Source organism: Rutidosis leptorrhynchoides, chromosome 11 (assembly GCF_046630445.1).
Source record: "Rutidosis leptorrhynchoides isolate AG116_Rl617_1_P2 chromosome 11, CSIRO_AGI_Rlap_v1, whole genome shotgun sequence".
NCBI classification, from domain to species: domain Eukaryota; kingdom Viridiplantae; phylum Streptophyta; class Magnoliopsida; order Asterales; family Asteraceae; genus Rutidosis; species Rutidosis leptorrhynchoides.
Window position 1 is genome coordinate 125868357 of NC_092343.1, and position 7796 is coordinate 125876152.

The window sequence follows — 7796 nt, forward strand, 5'->3', positions numbered from 1 at the left end:
ATTCAATTATGGAGAATCTGGAACCTTTAAGTATGGAAGACCGAATGAGAGCTAAACGCACTGGCCAAGGTCACGCAATTACTCATCCAGACATTAATGCGCCAGATTATGAAATCAAAGGACAAATTCTACACATGGTGACTAATCAATGCCAATTTAGTGGTGCGCCGAAGGAAGATCCAAATGAACATCTTCGTACCTTCAATAGGATCTGCACACTATTTAAAATAAGAGAAGTGGAAGATGAACAGATATATCTCATGTTATTTTCCTGGACTTTAAAGGGAGAAGCCAAAGATTGGTTGGAATCGTTACCTGAAGGGGCGATCGATACATGGGACGTTTTAGTTGAAAAATTTCTTAAACAATTCTTTCCGGCATCTAAAGCCGTAAGACTTCAAGGAGAAATTGTTACGTTCAAACAGAAGCCAAATGAAACTCTATATGAGGCGTGGACAAGATTTAGAAAGTTATTAAGAGGATGTCCGCAACATGGTTTAGATACCTTTCAAATAGTACAAATATTCTACCAAGGATGCGACATCACTATAAGGAAAGACAAAGATATAGCAGCTGGTGGTTCCATTATGAAGAAAACTGAAACTGATGCTTACAAAATTATTGATAACACTGCTTCCCACTCACATGAGTGGCACCAAGAAAAAGATATCGTTAGATCATCTAAAGCAGCTAGAGCCGATTCTAGCCATGACTTAGATTCCATTTCTGCAAAGATAGATGCTGTCGAGAGACGAATGGAAAAGATGACTAAAGATATCCACTCAATACGAATTAGTTGTAAGCAGTGTGGAGGACCACATTTGACAAAAGATTGTCTCAGTATTGAACTAACAATGAAACAAAGAGAGAATGTTTCATACATAAACCAAAGGCCTGGAAATAATTATCAGAATAATTATCAACCTCCAAGACCGATCTACAATCAAAACCAGAATTATAACAGAAATGTTCCATACAACAACCAACAAGGTCCTAGCAATCAACAAGTATCTAACAATACTTACAACCACCAAAGACCTAATTTTCAAAACAAACCACCACAACCCGAATGATAAAAAGCCGAATTTAGAAGATATGATGACGAAGCTAGTTAAAACTCAAACGCAGTTTTTCACATCTCAAAAACAAACTAATGAACAAAATGCTCAAGCATTTAGAAATCAACAAGCTTCTATTCAAAACTTGGAACAAGAAGTAAGTAACCTAGCAAGGTTAATAGGTGAAAGAAAACCGGGAAGTTTACCTAGTGATATAAATGCAAACCCCCAGAATGAAACAGCTAAAGCCATTACCACAAGAAGTGGTACAACACTTAAACCACCTGAAATACCTGTAACTTCTGATGAAACTATTCCTACTCCACAAGAACCACAACCTGAACAAGATAAGGAAAAAGAACCGGTAGTTGAGAAGGTTATTGAAGATAACACAGTTAAGGCTAAACCTTATGTTAAACCATACCAACCACCACTTCCTTACCCGAGTAAAATGAAAAAAGAGAAACTTGAAGCCTAGCAATCCAAATTCTTGGATATGTTTAAACAGATAAATTTAAATCTTTCTTTCATTGATGTGATTTCAGGAATGCCTAGATATGCTAAATTCTTGAAAGATCTTATCTCAAATAGAAAGAAAATGGAAGAACTCTCGGCCGTTACTATGAATGCTAATTGTTCAGCAGTGCTGTTGAATAAGATACCAGAAAAATTATCTGATCCAGGAAGTTTCACAATTCCATGTTTTCTGGGTAGTCTTAGTTCAATAGAAGCATTGGCAGACTTAGGTGCTAGTATAAATTTAATGCCGTATTCACTATACGCTAAACTAGACCTTGGAGAATTGAAACCAACAAGAATAAGCATACAACTAGCCGATCGATCAATAAAATATCCTAGAGGGATAATGGAGAACATGCTAGTTAAAGTTGGTACTTTAGTATTTCCAGTAGATTTTGTTGTTCTGGACATGGAAGAAGATTTTCAAGTTCCTCTCATATTAGGAAGACCATTCTTAAACACGGCTAAAGCAATGATAGACGTGTTCAGTAAGAAATTGACCCTAAGTATAGAGGACGAGAGTGTTACCTTTTCAGTTGATAGAGCAATGCAACAACCGCAATCTGCAGATGATACATGTTATTATATTCAAACTATAGATTCACATGCAGAATTGTTAGAAGAATTTCCTGAATTACAAGGAACAGGAGAATATTCTTTAGGAAAAGGAACTGAACAAATTGATGAAGCTGAAATGTTAGCTACACTAATAGCTAATGGATATGAACCAACAATAGAAGAAATTCAAATGCTAAAAGAAGAAGACAGATATCGATATAAATCATCGATAGAAGAACCTCCGAAATTAGAGTTAAAGCCACTTCCAAACCATTTGGAATACGCTTATTTACATGGTGAATCTGAATTACCTGTAATAATATCGTCTTCTCTTACTGAAAATGAGAAATCACAACTCATTTCTGTGTTGAAAGCTCATAAACCAGCCATTGCATGGAAGATTCATGATATTAAAGGAATAAGTCCTTCGTATTGCACACATAAAATCCTTATGGAAGAAGGTCATAAAACGTATGTGCAACGCCAATGAAGACTAAATCCTAATATGCAAGATGTAGTTAAGAAAGAGATTATTAAACTGCTAGATGCAGGTTTGATATATCCAATTTCTGATAGTCCATGGGTAAGCCCAGTTCAATGCGTGCCTAAGAAGGGTGGCATGACTGTCATTACAAATGAGAAAAATGAGCTTATTCCTACTAGGACTGTAACAGGATGGCGTGTGTGTATTGATTATAGAAAATTAAATGACGCCACCAGAAAAGATCACTTTCCCTTACCTTTCATTGATCAAATGTTGGAAAGATTAGCCGGAAATAGTTACTATTGTTTTCTAGATGGATTTTTCGGATATTTTCAAATTCCAATAGCACCCGAAGACCAAGAGAAAACCACATTCACGTGCCCTTATGGTACTTTTGCTTACAAACGCATGCCATTTGGACTTTGCAACGCCCCTGCAACCTTTCAAAGGTGTATGATGGCGATTTTTCATGACATTATAGAAGCATGCATGGAAGTTTTCATGGATGACTTTTCAGTCTTCTGTGATACATTTGAATCATGTCTAGCTAATCTTGAACGAATGCTTATTAGATGCGAACAATCAAATCTAGTTCTTAATTGGGAGAAATGCCATTTCATGGTTAAAGAAGGCATCGTTCTTGGACATAAAATCTCAAAGGAAGGAATTAAAGTGGATAGAGCTAAAGTAGATATAATTGCTAAACTTCCACATCCCACCAATGTTAGAGGAGTTAGGAGTTTTCTAGGGCATGCCGGTTTTTACCGACGTTTCATAAAAGATTTTTCTAAAATTGCTACTCCTATGAATAAACTCCTAGAAAAGGATGCTCCATTCATCTTTTCAGATGAATGCATCAAATCTTTTAATATTATTAAAGAGAAACTCACTAATGCGCCGATCATGATAACACCAAATTGGAATCTACCGTTTGAACTAATGTGCGATGCAAGTGATTTTGCAATGGGAGCCGTTTTAGGACAAAGGATTGAAAAACGATTTCAACCTATATATTATGCTAGTAAGACGTTACAAGGAGCACAAACAAATTATACAACTACTGAAAAAGAACTCCTTGCTATTGTCTTTGCTTTTGACAAATTTCGTTCATATCTCGTTCTAGCAAAAACGGTGGTCTATACCGACCATTCTGCTCTTAGATACCTATTTTCGAAACAAGATGCTAAACCAAGATTAATCCGTTGGATCTTACTCTTACAAGAGTTCGATATTGAAATTCGAGATAAAAAAGGAGCAGAAAATCTCGTCGCTGATCATCTTTCTCGTCTTGAAAATCCCGAATTAGAAGTTCTAAATGAATCGGCCATACAAGACAACTTTCCTGATGAATATCTATTAAAGATAGATTATAATGAAATACCATGGTTTGCAGACTATGCAAACAACTTAGTATGTGGATTCCTTGAAAAAGGATTATCATACCAAAAACGAAAGAAATTCTTCAGTGATATAAAACACTATTTTTGGGAAGATCCACATCTGTTTAAAAGTTGTCCCGATGGAATAATACGCCGATGTGTATTTGGAAATGAAGCTAGTAAAATCTTAAACCATTGTCACACAGGACCAACATGAGGGCATTATGGGCCTCAACTAACAGCAAGAAAAGTGTATGAAGCTGGATTCTATTGGCCTACAATTTACAAAGATGCACACCTTCTTTGCAAATCCTGTGATGCTTGTCAAAGGGCCGGAAAAATAAGTCAACGTGATGAAATGCCACAAAATGTCATTCAAGTATGCGAAGTATTTGACATTTGGGGTATTGACTTTATGGGTCCATTTCCAAAATCTCATAATAATCTCTATATTCTCGTAGCCATTGATTATGTATCTAAATGGGCGGAAGCACAAGCTCTCCCAACTAACGATGCACGAGTTGTAGTCAACTTTTTAAAACATCTTTTTGCAAGGTTTGAAACACCGAAAGCTTTAATAAGTGATCGGGGTACTCATTTCTGTAATAATCAACTTGAGAAAGTTCTTAAAAGATATGGAGTAACTCATAAAATCTCCACTGCTTATCATCTACAAACTAGTGGACAAGTTGAAAATACCAACCGAGCTTTAAAACGTATTCTAGAGAAAACCGTAGGATCAAATCCGAAGGAATGGTCCATTAAATTGGAGGATGCACTCTGGGCTTTTAGAACAGCCTACAAAACTCCAATTGGAACCACACCTTTTAGACTTGTTTAAGGAAAAGCATGTCATCTTCCTGTAGAAATTGAACACAAAGCATTTTGGGCTTTGAAGACATGTAATCTTGATTTACATGAAGCTGGACATCTACGGTTAAGTCAACTAAATGAATTAGAATAATTAAGACATGAAGCATACGAAAATTTGTTAATCTATAAGGAAAGAGCGAAGAAATGGCATGATAAAAGAATCAGAAGTTCAAAAGAATTTAAAGAAGGAGACATAATTCTTCTTTTCAATTCACGATTCAAGCTATTTCCTGGAAAATTAAAATCAAGATGGTCTGGACCATTCATAGTCAAAAGAGTTTTCCCATACGGAACGATAGAATTAATAAATTCAAATGGAATTGAATTTAAAGTTAATGGTCACAGAATTAAATATTACATAGATAGTCCGGTGGAAGTCGACAACGAAGTTAATCACAATTTCAATACCACAGCTAACTAAGTGTGGGCAGAATCAAGTTTTTAAAGGATAATATGTATTTCTGTTAGAGTTAGATTGTCTGTTTTCGTGTAGTTCTCGAAAATGGAACCCGAATGGTCTTTCCCTAGCAGACCCTAAAGAACTAGTCTTCTCCCCCCATTCTGAATTTTTATTTTTTTAGGAAATGAAGACTGCCTGTGAACTAAACCATGGTCTAATGCTACATGCTTTGATCACTAAACGTAATAATGACACACTTCCGAGTGATCTGGTATCAGTAATCAGAGAAAGATTGGACGGAGTAAGAAAATAATCCAGATGCGAAGATAATAAGTTACAATTTGGTAAAGGAAAATCAAAATCCGCAGCGAAAAGAAGAGAACGACACCTTGAAAATGTCACAAATGCGGAAAATGGTCACATGGAGGTAAATGTTCAAATAATCAAACCTATTCAAACACCGAATTTGTTACTTTATGTAGGGATGGACCGTTCATATGTTTAGAAGAAAAATCATTGAATGCTCGAGGTTACGCCTATGTAGCCATGGAAAACCAATTAAACCAACTATCTTATGAATGGGATAGATCGTATAACTAAGAATACTATCTCACAGGTAAGTCTGTACAGTTTTTTGTTTTAAATTTTTATTTTTTATTTTTAACCTTTTGATAATAAACGCTAATTTGTTCGCTATAAAGTATTAAATTGGTATTGAAGAAAATTAGGTTTGGCGACCGAAATTATTGATACCATACAAAAATTTATTACATCACTGCGAAATTTAACGTTTATTCTTAAGGTATAAATATCTTTAATCAATCAGCCCAAAATATTTCAAAAATTCGTCATGAGTTAAATTAGGTCTTGGAACCGAAATTACTTTACCGAAAAGAGGGGCGCATATTTTTGATAATATTTGATTGATTAAAGTGGGATAAAAAGCCAAAAAGATTTTTAATTTTATTTTTACCATGTTTTTAAAATTAATATATAAATCTTTAATTAATATTGTAAACTTTGTAAAATCAATATATTTAAAATTGTAAATATTTGAAAAATATAATATAAGTTTGGTGTGATTTTATAATATGAATTTTTAAATTAAGTTTGGTGTGAATTTTTAATTTTTAAAATATGAATTTTTAATTTTATGCATTTCAAATTTTAAGTTTGGTGTGAATTTTTAATATTAATTTTGAATTTTATGTATTTTTAATTTAAGTTGGTGTGAATTTAAAAATAAAAATTTACTTTATCTCATTAAGTTAAAAATATGATTTTTAAAATTCGTTGTGAGTTGAAGACTAGGTCGTTGAACCGAAATTGCTTTACCCGAGGGAGGGACGAGAACTTTTATTATCATTATTTTTAATCTTATCGAATTAAAGTATACCAAAAACATAAAATAAAAAAAAAACTAAAAATCTAAGCTTTTAAAACAATCGCTTGAAAAAGACAAATTTTAAAATTTTGTCGAAGGACGGACTAGGACATCGATCCGAAACGACCTCGTCCTAAAACAAAGGAAAACAAAATTTTAAATTTATTTTATATTTGCTTTATATGTTAAGATTTTATTAAAAAAAAAAAAAAATTCAAACACCGCGACTCGCGGAGTTTGAAGGGTCAAACACCGTGACTCGCGGAGAGACCAAAACCCAGAAAAAATAAAACGAGCTGGAATCAGCTCAGTCCACACACCACACCACAAAAACAAACTGCGAAATAAACCCGAAAAAACCCGAAAAACACACACCAAATTCGCAATTTTTGACCGTTAATCATCAAATCTTTTACTATAATCATGTTGAGAAGGATGCTATCAAGGAATTACTCAAGAAAAATGGTAAATTTCTACACCTAAACACCATTTAATCCGCAAATTGGTGCTCTTGAGCAATTTTATACCCAATTCGATTTTGATGCTTTTTAGTGTAATTATGCTTAAATTGCTTATGTATTATGCTTGTATAACCTAGATTGATGCTATTTAACATGATTAGAAGCCTTAAACTTCAAATTTTGAGTAATCCAGGGTTTGTGTTCTTGAGCAATTTGGGGCTTTTTGATATAAACAGGTTATGGCCGATTTTTGTCATGAATTATTGCTAAATTAAGTAGTGTAACATGTTTAGTTAGTTAAATGATCCAAACCTTGAGCCTAAACATGATTTTGAGAATTAAAGTGGACTTTTTCAAGTCTAAAATTCATGAACTTGATTTTTGAGAAATAATGCCATTTGAAACTTGTTTAATTGCTAGTAATGATTATTTTGACATGTTATTTGAGTTGAATGCTTATGAATTTGGCAAACATTTTCGTATATACTTATTTGAAAAAAGTGTAGATTTGATAAAAATATGAAAATGAGCATAAGTTTGATATAAATTGGACATGTCATTGTAATTATTTTGATTGATGATTTTGCTGACACTAATGCATATTTGGATGCACAAAAATTGTGTTTGATGTGTTTTGCAGACTGAAAGGGGTGAATCTTCATCCCAAGCTCGCAATGCTC

General features: G+C 33.8%; 1 non-coding gene across 1 annotated transcript; it reads right to left on the bottom strand.

Annotated features, from left to right (window-relative positions):
- Positions 1-392: 392 nt before the first annotated feature.
- Positions 393-499, bottom strand: LOC139879287 (small nucleolar RNA R71). Its single transcript, XR_011770137.1, has one exon. It is a non-coding gene; the product is annotated as a small nucleolar RNA R71 (small nucleolar RNA).
- Positions 500-7796: the final 7297 nt, after the last annotated feature.